This window comes from Onychomys torridus, chromosome 1 (assembly GCF_903995425.1).
Source record: "Onychomys torridus chromosome 1, mOncTor1.1, whole genome shotgun sequence".
Taxonomy (NCBI): domain Eukaryota; kingdom Metazoa; phylum Chordata; class Mammalia; order Rodentia; family Cricetidae; genus Onychomys; species Onychomys torridus.
Window position 1 is genome coordinate 126,454,346 of NC_050443.1, and position 12,930 is coordinate 126,467,275.

The 12,930-nt window shown below is 48.6% G+C and overlaps 1 long non-coding RNA gene across 1 annotated transcript; it reads right to left on the reverse strand.

Annotated features, from left to right (window-relative positions):
* Window positions 1–1,014: 1,014 nt before the first annotated feature.
* LOC118593174 lies at window positions 1,015–4,701 on the reverse strand. The gene is made up of 2 exons (XR_004946201.1): window positions 4,221–4,701; window positions 1,015–1,654 (listed from the first exon to the last, which is right to left on the reverse strand). It is a non-coding gene; the product is annotated as an uncharacterized LOC118593174 (long non-coding RNA).
* Window positions 4,702–12,930: the final 8,229 nt, after the last annotated feature.

Here is a 12,930-nt window from a genome sequence, read left to right on the forward strand (position 1 = left end):
TCGGGATCTGCAAACAGCGCCATGAGGGCTCCACTGATCCCCAAGTGCCCCATCTTCAGTGGCTTTCTCACTTCCATAGCTCAGCTGAGGAATTGCTACAGAGACAGTCATAACTGACAAACCCTAAAATAGTTTTTGTCTAGCCCTTCAGAGAAAAAGTTGGTCACTGGGCCAGCAAGACGACTCAGCACCTGCTTCGAAGCCCGATGACCTGAGTTTGATTGCAGGGATCCACATGGCAAGAGAGAATGACCCTGCAGGTGGCCCTCTGAACGCCGTGCATGTGCTGTGGTGTGCACTACACAAACACACACATACACAGACAAATAAGATAAATATAAAAATATCAAAGAGGAGGAAAAGTTGGTGATCCTTACAAATCACAACTACAAAATTACAAGAAATATGCTGGGTGGTGGTGGCACACGCCTTTAATCCCAGCACTCCGGAGGCAGAGCCAGGCGGATCTCTGTGAGTTCGAGGCCAGCCTGGGCTACCAAGTGAGTTCCAGGAAAGGCGCAAAACTACACAGAGAAACCCTGTCTCGAAAAAAAAAAAAAAATTACAAGAAATATGAGAAACAGAGAATTGAGGTCAGTTACACCAAGGTCACAGCCAGTGACACCCAGACTTGGGGAAAGGAGAACCAGCCTCTGTTTCTTCAACACAATACTGAAGGTGAGTTGGGCATAATGACACTGACCCAGCCCGTGAGAGATGAAGGCAAGGAGATCAGAAGTTCAAGGTCAGCTGGGTGGTGGTGGCACACACCTTTAATCCTAGCATTCGGGAGGCAGAGGCAGGTGGATTCCTGTGAGTTCGAGGCCAGCCTGGTCTATATAGTGAGTTCTAGGACAGCCAGGGCTACACACAAAGAAACCTTGTTTTGAAAACAATAACAAAAGGAAGTTCAAGGTCATCCTTAGCTAGGAAGTGAATTGGTTCATGGCTAGACTGGGCTGCAGAGACTGGGGGGGGGAGGGGTCCGTTAAGTCAGAGAGGAGCCAAAAAACGTGAACAGAACAGATTTATTACTTTTATCTTAATCATGGAAGTCAAGTTCAAATTTCTTGTTTGGGCGTTTTGTTTGTTTTCAGCCTAGATCTCAGGTAGCCAAGGCTGGCCCCAAGCTCTCCACCCTTCTCCTGCCACCTTTCCCACGCTGGAATTACAGGTGTGCGCCAGCACACCAGCAGTGAATCAGTCAACCCTTTGTATCTGTGTGCTCCAACCCATGGTTCAGCAAACGCTTAATCCAAACTCCTTTTAAAAAAATACGGCATCTGCACTAAATATGAACAGACTTCTTTGTGCCGTTATTCCCTATTTACATAGCAATTGCATTGTATTGGGTCGGAGCAGAAATCTAGAGACAATTTAAACTATATGAGAGGATGCACCTAGGTTATATGCAAATATCGTGCCATTTAATGCAAATAAGCATCTGCAGATTCTGGTCTCTGTTGTGGGGAGGGCAATCCCCGGCAGATACTGAAGGACAGCTGCGGATGTTGAAATTATTCAAGGAGATGAATGTGATGAGCACCCCTTAATTCCAGCACTCCGAGGAAGCTGAGACAGGCACATCTCTGTAAATTCAAGACCAACTTGGTCTACACATGAAGTTCCCAGGCCAGGGATAAGCAGTGAGACCCTGTTTAAAAAAAAAAAAAAGTAAAAATATTTAAGCCAAACAATAAGTTTAACTTTTTTAAGGTAAGTAGAAGGCAAGCATGGTGGCATACACCTGCAACCCTACCACTCACAGAAGTCTGAAACAGGATATCCAGGACATCAAGGTCAGCCTGGACTCCATATTGAATACCAGACCAACCTGACGCCAGAGAGAGAGGTCTGCAGTTAGGAGCACATATTGCTCTTTCAGAGAACTTGAGTTCAGTTCCCAACATGCATGTCAGGCAGCTCACAACTGCCTGTAACTCCAGCTACAGGGATCCCAATGCCCTCCACAGTACATGTGGAAAACAGAAAACTTTTAGGAGTCAGCGCTCTCCTACTATGTGGGTCCCAGGGATGAGACTCATTGGGCATGGAGGCTGGCATCTTTACGGAATGAGCCATCTTGTGATTATTTTTATAGTCTTGTACATGGAAGATCTTTCTAAACACATCTAAAAAGACAGAACAATGAAATGGTGCTACATTTGGCCACCTAAGAATCTAAGATCAGGGCCAGCAAGATGGGTCAGCAGGTCAAAGTCTGTGGAGGTAGCCATAAACGTATAAAAAACTGTGTGGCCTCACTAACGTAGCATCTGGTGGTGGATGCCTCCCCATATCAGTTCCCACCTCCTTCCTTGCTTCCTTGCTAGCAGAACCCCGACACAGTTTAGAGATCAACCCCACTTGCGCATGACTTGGCACAGACTGCAATCCAGCCAATGAGCTGGGGGTTGGGAAGTGGGAGTGCCGGTAGGGAAGGGAAGGGAGAGGAAGGGGAAAGGTGGAGTGGGGGAGGGCACTCAAGGAAGCATGTCTGTCTGTGCTAGTCAGCATGAGCCAGCTGCTGTAACAAACACACCCCAGATCTCTATAGCTTAACCCAAGGTCATCCCTTGCCACGCAAATCCAGCATAGGTGTTCTGCTTGGTGTACTGAGATATTCCATCTCAGTTCAGCAGGCCCAGCTCTTTCCATCCTGGAGCTCTGCCACCCCCAAATGAAGCCAGAATCCGTACAACCAGAAAAGCTGTGGGAGCAGCACCTGAGTCTCTGCTCACATCTGATCTGTCAGATCAGGTTCTGTGGCCACATGACCCTCACAGCGGCAGGGGAAGCTGGGAAATGTCATTTAGCTATGCCATAGGGAAGAAAATGAACCTAGTTAAGTGAGTACTGAGCACTGCCTAGCCACAAGGTCCCATTCAGTCCCTTCCTCCCACACAGAGGACTCATTCAAGTTTCACTCTCTGAGAGAAAGAATTTCCAATGCTGTCACCAGAGCACTTTTTGCACCAATGTGTCCACATTTGGCATGGGTACTGGGGGTGGAGTCAGATTTTTCTTTGGGCTGCCAGCTCACAAATAATGACGTGGAGACTTGTTATTAATTATGAAAGCTTGACCTTAGCTTAGGCTTGTCCCATTAGCTCATAAGTTAAATTAACATGCTTTTATTAATTTTATTAATCTACATTTTACCATGTGGCTTTTTACCTTTCTTTCATTCTGTATGTCTGACTCCCTCCATGTCTTGTTGGCATCTCCTCTGTGCTTTGATTATTTCCTATTTCCTCTCTCTGCCCAGAAGTAGCACCTATACTTCCTGCCTAGCTATTGGCCATTCAGCTCTTTATTAAACCAATCACAGCAATATATGTGGTTGTGGGATATTTGTATACTGTGTAAAGATATATTGCTGTGATTGGTTTAATAAAGAGCTAAATGGCCAATAGCAAGCAGGAGGTATAGGCATGATTTCTGGGGAGAGAGAGGAAGAGGAGGATGAATCTAAGCACAAGAGGGAGACCCCAGGAGACAAGGAGAAGAAACAGGAGGTACAAGATGGAAGAGAGGTAACACCACATAGCAGAATATAGATTAATATAAATGGGTTCATTTAAGTTATAAGAGCTACTTGAGGCAAGCCTAAGCTAAAAGCCAAGCTTTCATAATGAATACGAAGTCTCTATGTGAGCTGGCGATCCCAAAAAGAAAGAACTGCTACAAGGCCCCCAGTCTGGCCAGACAGATGCCACCAGCCTTTGTCTTCTTCCAGCTCAGATTGAACTAACCATGGGATTCTTATCGCTGCTCAGGCAAAGAAAAGCAAGAGTCCGGGAGACCAGGGCCCTCTGCTTAGTATGAGAACAGAGGCCTCTCTGATGGAGGGCACACACAGGACACAGAAAGGCTTCAGGGAACGCAAACCCACATTCCAGAATTAAAAATTCTGTAGAGGAAGTGAAGAGATGGAGCCTACTCTGAAAAGCTGCACTTATAAAGAGGAAATGGAGTGGAGAGCCAGACCAAAGTCAAGGGCGAACTTCAACCAAGAGACTCAAGGCTGGGTCTGCCCTCAGACCAACCTTGGGAGCAGATCAGCTTCTAAAGGGAGAGATGGCCGAGTCGGGAGAGACAGCCGCTTAAGAAACCCAGAGTAGGGATTGGGAAGGTGGATCCGTAGGTAGAGTGCTTGCTGTACAAGCGTGAGTTCAGATCCCTAGTACTCACATAAAAAGTAGAGTGTTCATACTCACCCTGTAACCTCAGGAGCGCACACAAAAGAAATGCCAGCTCAGAACAGCAATAGTCTGGGGATCTTAAAAGCCCCAGGCAAGGGTGTAAGCGTACAGAGAAAGTGCACACACAGCCTTGGGCTGGGTGGGCAGTGAGCCCCGGCTGAGGCAGGTCTTCAGAGCTCCCAGCGAAGCGCCTGGTCCTGGAGAGGCTGCGGCTCCTTTCCTCCGTTTCATCCTTGGAGGGGGGTGCGAGTTGGAGAGCAACAGATCCAGATGGGAACAGAGCAGAAACCATTTACAAGTTTAAGATCAGACCCAAGCAGAATACCAAAAAGAGCTCACGGTGGGGAAGGCAAGACCTAGCCACGGTGCGGTGATACGGCAGGTGCATGGTCACCGCAATGGAGAACAGCACGCCTGAGATGATACAGGAGATACTCAAAATTCAGAGGGTGCTACGGGATCCTGGGAGCGGATGGCACAAGCGATACGTAAAGATGTTGAGTGGCAAGGGAATGAGAACAGGGAAGTGAAAGTGTCCCCAAGTTTTTCCGCTTGGGGTGGCATGGGCAGGCAGAGGGACTGAGGAATACATCAGGGGTTGAGTATGTTTAATGTTTATTCTGGGGCCAGCAACATGGCTTAGTGGGTAAAGACACCTGCAACCAAGCTTGACAACCTGAGTTTGATCCTCAAGACCTCCATGATGAGAAGAGAAAACTGACCTCCACACACATGCATGGTACACAGGCACCCGCCTACACAAAGTGAATATGAGTCTGTTTTAATATAGTCATCCTGGATATATTAACATATTTTAATACATCCATCCTGGCAAGAAAGTTTAAACAAGGTTAAGCTGTGGCATTGAGCATCTGCAGGAGTGCGTCACAGTGGGTGCAGTGCAGCTGTAGAGTGCATGGAAACGTGGCTGCAAAGACACCTGCATGTAGCAGGGTTAGTTGCTGTGGGATTTCTTTCTGTACACTATGAACATGTGTTACTCCCATTGGCTGATAAACAAGGCCGCATGCATTGGCCTATAGCAGGGCAGGATGGAGCCAGGTGGGAAAATCCAAGAGAGAGAGAGCAGGGAGAGTAAGGTAAGATGCCAGCAGACCGCTGGTAACACCACAGCCATGTGGCAACTTATAGAGGAAGAGAAATGGGTTAAGTTATAAGAACTAGCTTAGCAAGAAGCCTGCCATAGGCCATACAATTGGTAATTAATATTAAACTTCGGAATGATTGTTTTATAAGCATCTGAGGGACCAGGGGCCCGGGCAGGACCAGAAAAAATTACAACTACAGTTAGTGCCTGGGCCAGCATCTGGGTTGGTGGTGGCTGAGCCCTCAGCTTCCTGAATGAGCCAGAAATAGCAGTTCCCTTGCAAGCTGGCTCCCTGGAAGGAAGGGGCAGGGAGGAAGGCCCTACCAGCAACACTCACAAACTAGAGAACTTTGTTCTGTGACAAAGCCATCCTGACTCCATAGTCTCAGGCAGGGGGTTGAGGGTCCTGACTTGAACTGTGTACTATGTCAGCTTGTGAAATTCCACCCCATCTGCTAAGCTGTCATTTGGGATGCTCTCGATAAAATGTGACAAAAAGTGACAAATACAACCAAAAAGCAGGGAGGTGAGGCATAAGAAGACACTGTCCAAAGCTACATTCTTAGTGGCTCTTAGCCACTAATTCCAGCATCATGAGGCTGAGGCAGGAGAATTACCACAGCCTAAGCTAGCCTCAAAAATAAACAGACCTGTAAAACACACACACACACACACACACACACACACACACACACACACACACACACGGTTTCACATAACCCAAACTGGCCTCAATTTTGCTATGTAATTGAGGATGACCTTAAAACTCCTGATCCTCCTGCCTCCAACTCCAGAGGTCTGGGATTACAGGTGTGAGCTCCACACCAGTGCCACACTCTCCATCTGTCCCCTTTGTCTCCCAAGGCATCAGCTTCACTTGATCCTCAGTCCAGTCTGGTCATAGGGCCGGCCCACTCAGTCTGTGGGAGGGATGAGGGCTGTGTTGCTGTGCTGTTCTCTGGAGGAAAGGTAGCTGTGGTGTGTAGTGCTCATGGTGTGCATGGCACATGTGGTTTGAATGCCCTCAAATGGCTTCTTTCCAGCTCCCAGCAGGACGCCATTGGAGAAGGCTGTGTGCAAGGGTCCCAGGGGCTGATTCTACCTGCTCCAGTACAGAGCAGTAGAGATACGAGTCTGTGCTAAATAGCATCCTGCAGGACAGAAAACAGCAAACGCACTTGGTCTAGTGGTTCTCAACCTTTCTAATACTGTGACTCTTTAGTTCCTCAAGTAGCGGTGACCCTCAACCATAAATTTATTTTCATTGCTACTTCATACTACCATTATAAATCATAATGAAAATCTGTTTTCTGATGGTCTTAGGTGACCCCTTGAAAGGGTCATTCTCCCCCACCCCCCAAGGGGTCGCAACCTACAGATTGAGAACCACTGCTCTAGGTCAACCCAAGCCTCTCTGGAGCCAGTGAGTCCCACTCTGGTGGCTGAGCAGTCAAGATGGGAGAAGGGGAGGATGTAGAGGGGCTACTGTAGAGGCCTTCCTGGCCATCCTTACAACTTCCAGAGGCACCCAACCTCAGCATCCCCCAAAATAGATCCTACTCAGGAAGTGGGACAGTGACTGATTCCTGGCTCCAGTGACAAGCCCTGAGGGACACAGGAGCGCCTCAGGAAAAAATGGGGGCAGCAGAAGCCAACACCTCCCAAAGACCAGGGAACTAGCTTCATCTTGGCTGCAAGAGAAGCAGCTGGTCGACAGAAAGCAGGTGGCAAACGGCTCTGGACAAGACTGGAGATCATGTTCTAGCCACTGTTCAGGCTCTGGGCCTCTTGACTGAACTCCAAAGCCTTGGCAGGAGGATGAAAGTGTGGGGTCCAGGGAGCATTTTGCATCCCTGACCAGCTCGCCAAGGCTCAGATCACATGGGCAGAGGGCTTATCACCCGTCAAGCTGAGTCGGGGTGTTGAGAAGCAAGACTGAGAGGACCATGGCCCTTGCTACGCCTGCTCTGTAGCCTTGTGCAGAGGATTTCGCCTGGACTGGAGCCACGTGGTGATTCCAAGCATCGTTTCCCACACAGTCTGTGCAGAAAACCTGCTTCTCCCCTCTGCCAGCAGAGTTCATTGGCGGTGTGTCATCAGGTGGAAAAGAGCAGCTATGAAACTGTATTTATAGCTGGGTCTGGCGTCACATGCCGGTAATCCCAGTGCTCCAAAAGTGTAAGTAAGAGGGTCAGGAGTTCAAGGCCAGCCTCAGCTACACAGTCTCAAAAAAATAAAAATAAAAATCAAGGGGCTGGAGAGATGGCTCAGTGGTTAAGAACACTGCTCTTTCAAAGGACCAGGGTTCAATTCCCAGTACTCACATGGTTGCTCACAACCATACTCCGGTCCTAGGAGATCTGATGCTCTCTTCTGACCCCTGTGGATACTAGTCACACAAGTGGTGCACCCAAAAAAAAAAAAAAAAAAAAATGCAGGCAAAACACTTATACGCATAAAATAAATAAATCTTCTAAAAATAAATAAAAAACAAGAGTTAATGCCACCAGTTGAGAATAAGACCACTACCACAATCTTGGAGCCAAATTTGAAGCAAGCTTTTATTAAATACTGGCCAAGATGACAGACTCTAGCCAGGTCCATTCCTGGGTTCCCAATCACCATTTTTTGCAGGGGCTTAAAAAGGCAACCCCATAAGGCCACTCACTGTTCCCCACCAGGTCCAATCAGGAGCAAGTGTACATCCTGACATATTTCCTCCCCCTCCATGTGCTCAAGCACATCCAGTGCAGATGAGTCTAACTGTTGAGGGGAGTGAAAACATGTGGCTTATTGTCTTACACGAACAATAGCCTCCAGCATTTCAGGAAGCATCTGTCCTTGGGCAAGGGCTTCCAGGTTAGAGGCACTTTTTATGGATCCCTTAGGCATGGTAATTAAAACTTAAGACATAACTTTGGCTCTCACATATAGGGACCTGTCTCTGAGCCTGATAACCCAAGTTTGATCCCTAGATCTCACCAGGTGGAAGGAAAAAACAACTCTCACAAGTTGCCCTCTGGTCTCCACATGCATTATAAAACACACACACACACACACACACACACACACACACACACACACACACACATCAATTATAAAAATGAGGAAAAATAGAAAAAAATACTCAATTCATAGTGTAACATTATTCTTAAGGAAAATATGAAATGTGTGTGACCCTGAGAGCATCTCTGTGTGAATGTAATTGAACATGACAGTAAAATGGACAAGACTGGAGCTGGTGAGATGGTCCATCAGGAAAAGGTGCCTGCTGCCAAGGCTGACCACCAGTGTTAGATCCCTGAGTCCCATGTGATAGAGACTCGACTTCCAGAAGTTGTCCTTTGTCTTCCTTACATGCACTATGGCACACACATACCCCACCACATACACACACCAGATAGATAGATAGATAGTAAGTAAGTAAATAAACAAATAATATATACTGTGTTGGTATCTGGGAACACTTGCTTGTCACATCTCAAGAGGACATGGGGAGAGGCCACAGGAGCTTGTGAATACCCTCTAAGGCTCAGCAAATCCCCACACAACACAATCACCTTACCCCAAAGTCAACAGAGCCCAAATGGAGGGATGCTCCCAAAGTGGGGTTTTCAAACCATCAGCTGCACCCAGAAAGTTTAGAAGGGAATGCTTTTTTAATCTCCCCCCAAAACTGGCTCAAACACTATGGGTGTGGTGCCCCCAAAATGTCTCTTGTCAGAACTGCTGAGGTAAGGCCTGGGGGAAGACAGGGACTCAGGTTTAGGCAGGTGTCTCCTTCAGGACCAAAGTACAAAAGTTTTCATCAGTCAGTTGAGGCCAGGGTCAGGGTTCCATGTCAGCTGGGAAGAGGATGAGAAAATCCACAACCAGGCTTTGATCCTGCTTCAAGGTCAGAAGCCATCAGCGGGGAGCTGGGGATGTACTCAGTTGGTAGACTGCTTGCCTGGCATGTACGAGGCCCTGGGGTTCAGTCCCCAGAGCCACATGAGCCAAGAATGGTAACATACATTGTAATCCCAGCACTTGGAGCTAGAGGAACAAGAATCAGGAGTTCAAGGTCATTCTCAGGTACATGGCAAGTTCAAGGTCAACGTGTGATTCAGGAGACTCTGTACAGAGGAAGAAGGCGTCCGTGTAGACTTGACAGGTGCATTCTCAGAGCATTGTCTTCTGTTGTCTATGAAATTAGTGTCACAGGAACCTGTGGTGCCAGTTTTCTGGGGGCTGGAATTAAACCCAGCAGAAAGGTCAGCCAGAGGAGGTCAGCAGCTCAGCAGGAGGCCAGCAGCAAGGGAAAGGCATTATCTAAGGCAGTTCACTAGGAGGCATGCAGCAGGTGGCAGCCCCAAGGCCACCCACCATGCTGGGTGGGTGGGTGGTGCACAATGAGAGACCCAGGCCTCAGCAGAACCTCAGGCACAGAAAAAAAGCCCCAGCCAGGAAGCCCCCACTACTCCTGACTGCCTCTAACTTTTTGCCCTAGCTAACACCCCAACCCACAGGGAAGGGCCTATCAGGAGCCAGGAACACCTTACCCCCACCAAGGAGGGCCAATCAGAAACAGATAGACAACTCCTGGGTGCTGGAGCTACAAGGATGTTGCAATTTTCTAGACCCAAGAGAACCAATCAGCTCAGTCCAGGTATTCCTAACCAGGGTTTGAGCCAATCCCAGGTCTGTAACTGGGCGGTCTTGGACTACGCCAATCCCACCCTGCTTGTCTAGCCACTATAAAATCCTCACCCTGTGCTGCTGGAGGTCCAAGAGACCCGAGTTAACTCCTATTAAAGAGTCTTTGGTTTGGGGTTTTTTTTTTTTTGTTTTAGATTTGGTCTCTTGGTGACCCTTTGGGGATCCGGACTTTGGGCACAACACACACACACACACACACACACACACACACACACACACACCTTTAATCCCAACATTCGGGAGGCAGAGGCAGGCAGATCTCTGAGTTTGAGGTCAGCCTGGTCTACAGAGTGAGTTCCAGGACAGCCAGGGCTACATAGAGAAACCCTGTCTCAAAAAGAGAGAGAAGAGAGAAAAAGAGAGAGAGAGGAAGAAAGGAAGGAAGGAAGGAGAGAGGGGGGGAGGGAGGGAGGGAGGGAGGGAGGGAAGGAGGGAGGAGAAAAAATAGAAAGAAACCCACTGTACTGGATAGTTTTATGTCAACTTCACATAAACTAGAGTCATCTGGAAGGAGAGAACCTCAGTTGAGAAAATGCCTCCATAAGCCCAGGTGGTAGCCAGGTCTGTAGGACATTTTTTTCTTAATTATTGATTGATGTGAAAGGGCCCAGTCCATTGTGGGTGGGGCCACACCTGGGCTGGTGGTCCTGGGTTCTATGATAAAGCAGGCTGAGCAAGCCATAAGGAGCAAGCCAGTCAGCAGCTCCCCTCCAGGGCCCCTCAGCTCCTGCCCCAGGTTCCCACCAGGCTGAGTTCCTGCCTTGGCTTCTCTGATAGATGGTGAGTCCGGATATCTAAGCCAAATAAACCCTTCTTCCCCAAGATGCTGTTGGTCATGGCATTTCATCACAGCAATAGGAGCCCTAAGACATACAATAGTCACACTATTGTCACTTAGCAAGGGAGATACCAGGTCACAAGCGGCAGGAAAGAATTCCTGACCCTAGGCCCCAGGACCGACCTTGGGGCTAAGGTCAATGTTGGAGTTTCTAGGAGTGAGGGACACTATACACTCTCTGAAGAGATCAAAGGAAGCCAGGTGAAGCTGCCCTCTCCTTCCCGGTTTCCCCGGGTGTCAGCCTCCCTGTCTCTCAGAGGCCACTGCCATTGGTCCAAAGCTAAGTCTCCTCAGAACTCCCGTTTATAAAAACCCAAATGCATAGAGAGCTTGTCCAGGGAGGCATGGAAGGTTAAGGGTAGCTCCGAGAGCAGAGGGGGAAAATTGATTTCAATGCTGGAGATGGGCAGAGCTCCCAGATCCTCTAAGGAAGGAGGTCCCAGAGCCCATGACCCACAAAACCCAAGGAAGGGGCTGGACCAGCTGTGGTACCACAGAAAGATTAGACCCTAATTTCAAGGACACCAAGAGACCACAGGGCCTGGCAAAGGGCATCTCCATGGTAATTGTGTGGACTGGAGAAGAGTCTGGGCTGGTCTCTGCTGTGGTTTGAATCTGAAACATCCCCCACAGGCCTGATACTTGGTCTGCTGTTGGCAGCGCTGTTTCCAGAGGCTGTAGAACCCTTAGGAGGTGGTACCTAGCTGGAGGAAGTGGGTCACTAGGGAACAGCATTTGAAGACTTCATCAAGTCCCCGGTCCCTCATGATGTGAACAGCCTCTGCACACGCTCCCACTCTCATGCCGTCCCTACCATGACAGACTTAACCTGTCTCTATCAGGTATCTTGGTCACAGTGACACTAAAGTAATCCAGTCCCCAAGCTGTGAGCTATATGGGTTCCTAAGGCAGGCTTTGGGGAGGACCACGCAGAGATGGATGAGACTAGATTGCCTCCTGCCTGGAGTCAGGCTGAGTTGGATATAAAAGGCTGGCAGAGCTAAGAGCAATTTAACTTTTGGAAATGAAACAGTCCCTGATGGCACATGTATCACACCCTCTGAGACAGGAATTACCATCACCCTTTTATAGGTAACAAACTGAACTCACTGCCAGTGAGATGGGATTCATGGCTTCGTCTCCGCCCAGGTTTCCTCTGACTAGGAGACTTACTTTATTATTTACTTTTAACTGCAGCTTTTTCAGTTGGCTCATCCTATTACAAAAGATGTACTTGAGTTGTACCCTGAATTCTCATGGTGGCCCCAACAGCCAACAGTATGAAGGACATAGGAAGCCGGCATCTCTGAGCTCTGTGGGCTGGCCTGGTACCTTGCCCAAGCTCACACTTCATACCCCAGCTCCCCTGTGCCCAGACTGGACCAGAAAAGACTCTCTCAAAGAGACCCTAAGACAGGGCAAATGGTGCCAAAATACCTCCCTCGAAGGAAGAAACAACTGGGTTGGACGGTTCGGAACATTTGCCCTCAGTCTCTTAGGTCTGGGGAAGGAAGTCTTAGGAAGAAAAAGAGGCATCTGGAAAGTCACTGTAACTGGGCTAGGGAAGGTGCTGCTCGCAGACCCAGAGTCCTCTTGTCCACCTGGGGGTGATGCCCCTCCTTACTGTGAGCCAAACAATCCACACAGTGACTTGTGGGTTCGAAGTGACTTGTGAGTACCTGTAACTGGGGTTCAGAGAGTGAGGTCACGCACATAGGTGATGACACTCGTTCCCAAGGTTGGCAGGGCCTGGTTGTCTGTCCCCTCATTCTCAGAGGGAATGCAGTATGTACAGGCATTTCCCCTCTATTGAATGGTTGAAACAGTCCTACCAGATACTATTGAGACAAGTAAGGTCCACCCTGCACTAGAGAAAATGCATAAAACCCCAACCACCCAGGTACTTCCTGTACCCAGCACGTGTGTGAGTGTACACCACAGTCCACACTCAGACTTCTCCTACCCAGTATGAAGCCTGGGGATCAAGACTGCCTGCTTTGCATGGTCCCCTAACCATTGTCTGTCTGAGCCACACTCAGAACTCAGGCACCAATCATAGGGAGACTCAAATTGACCCTGTA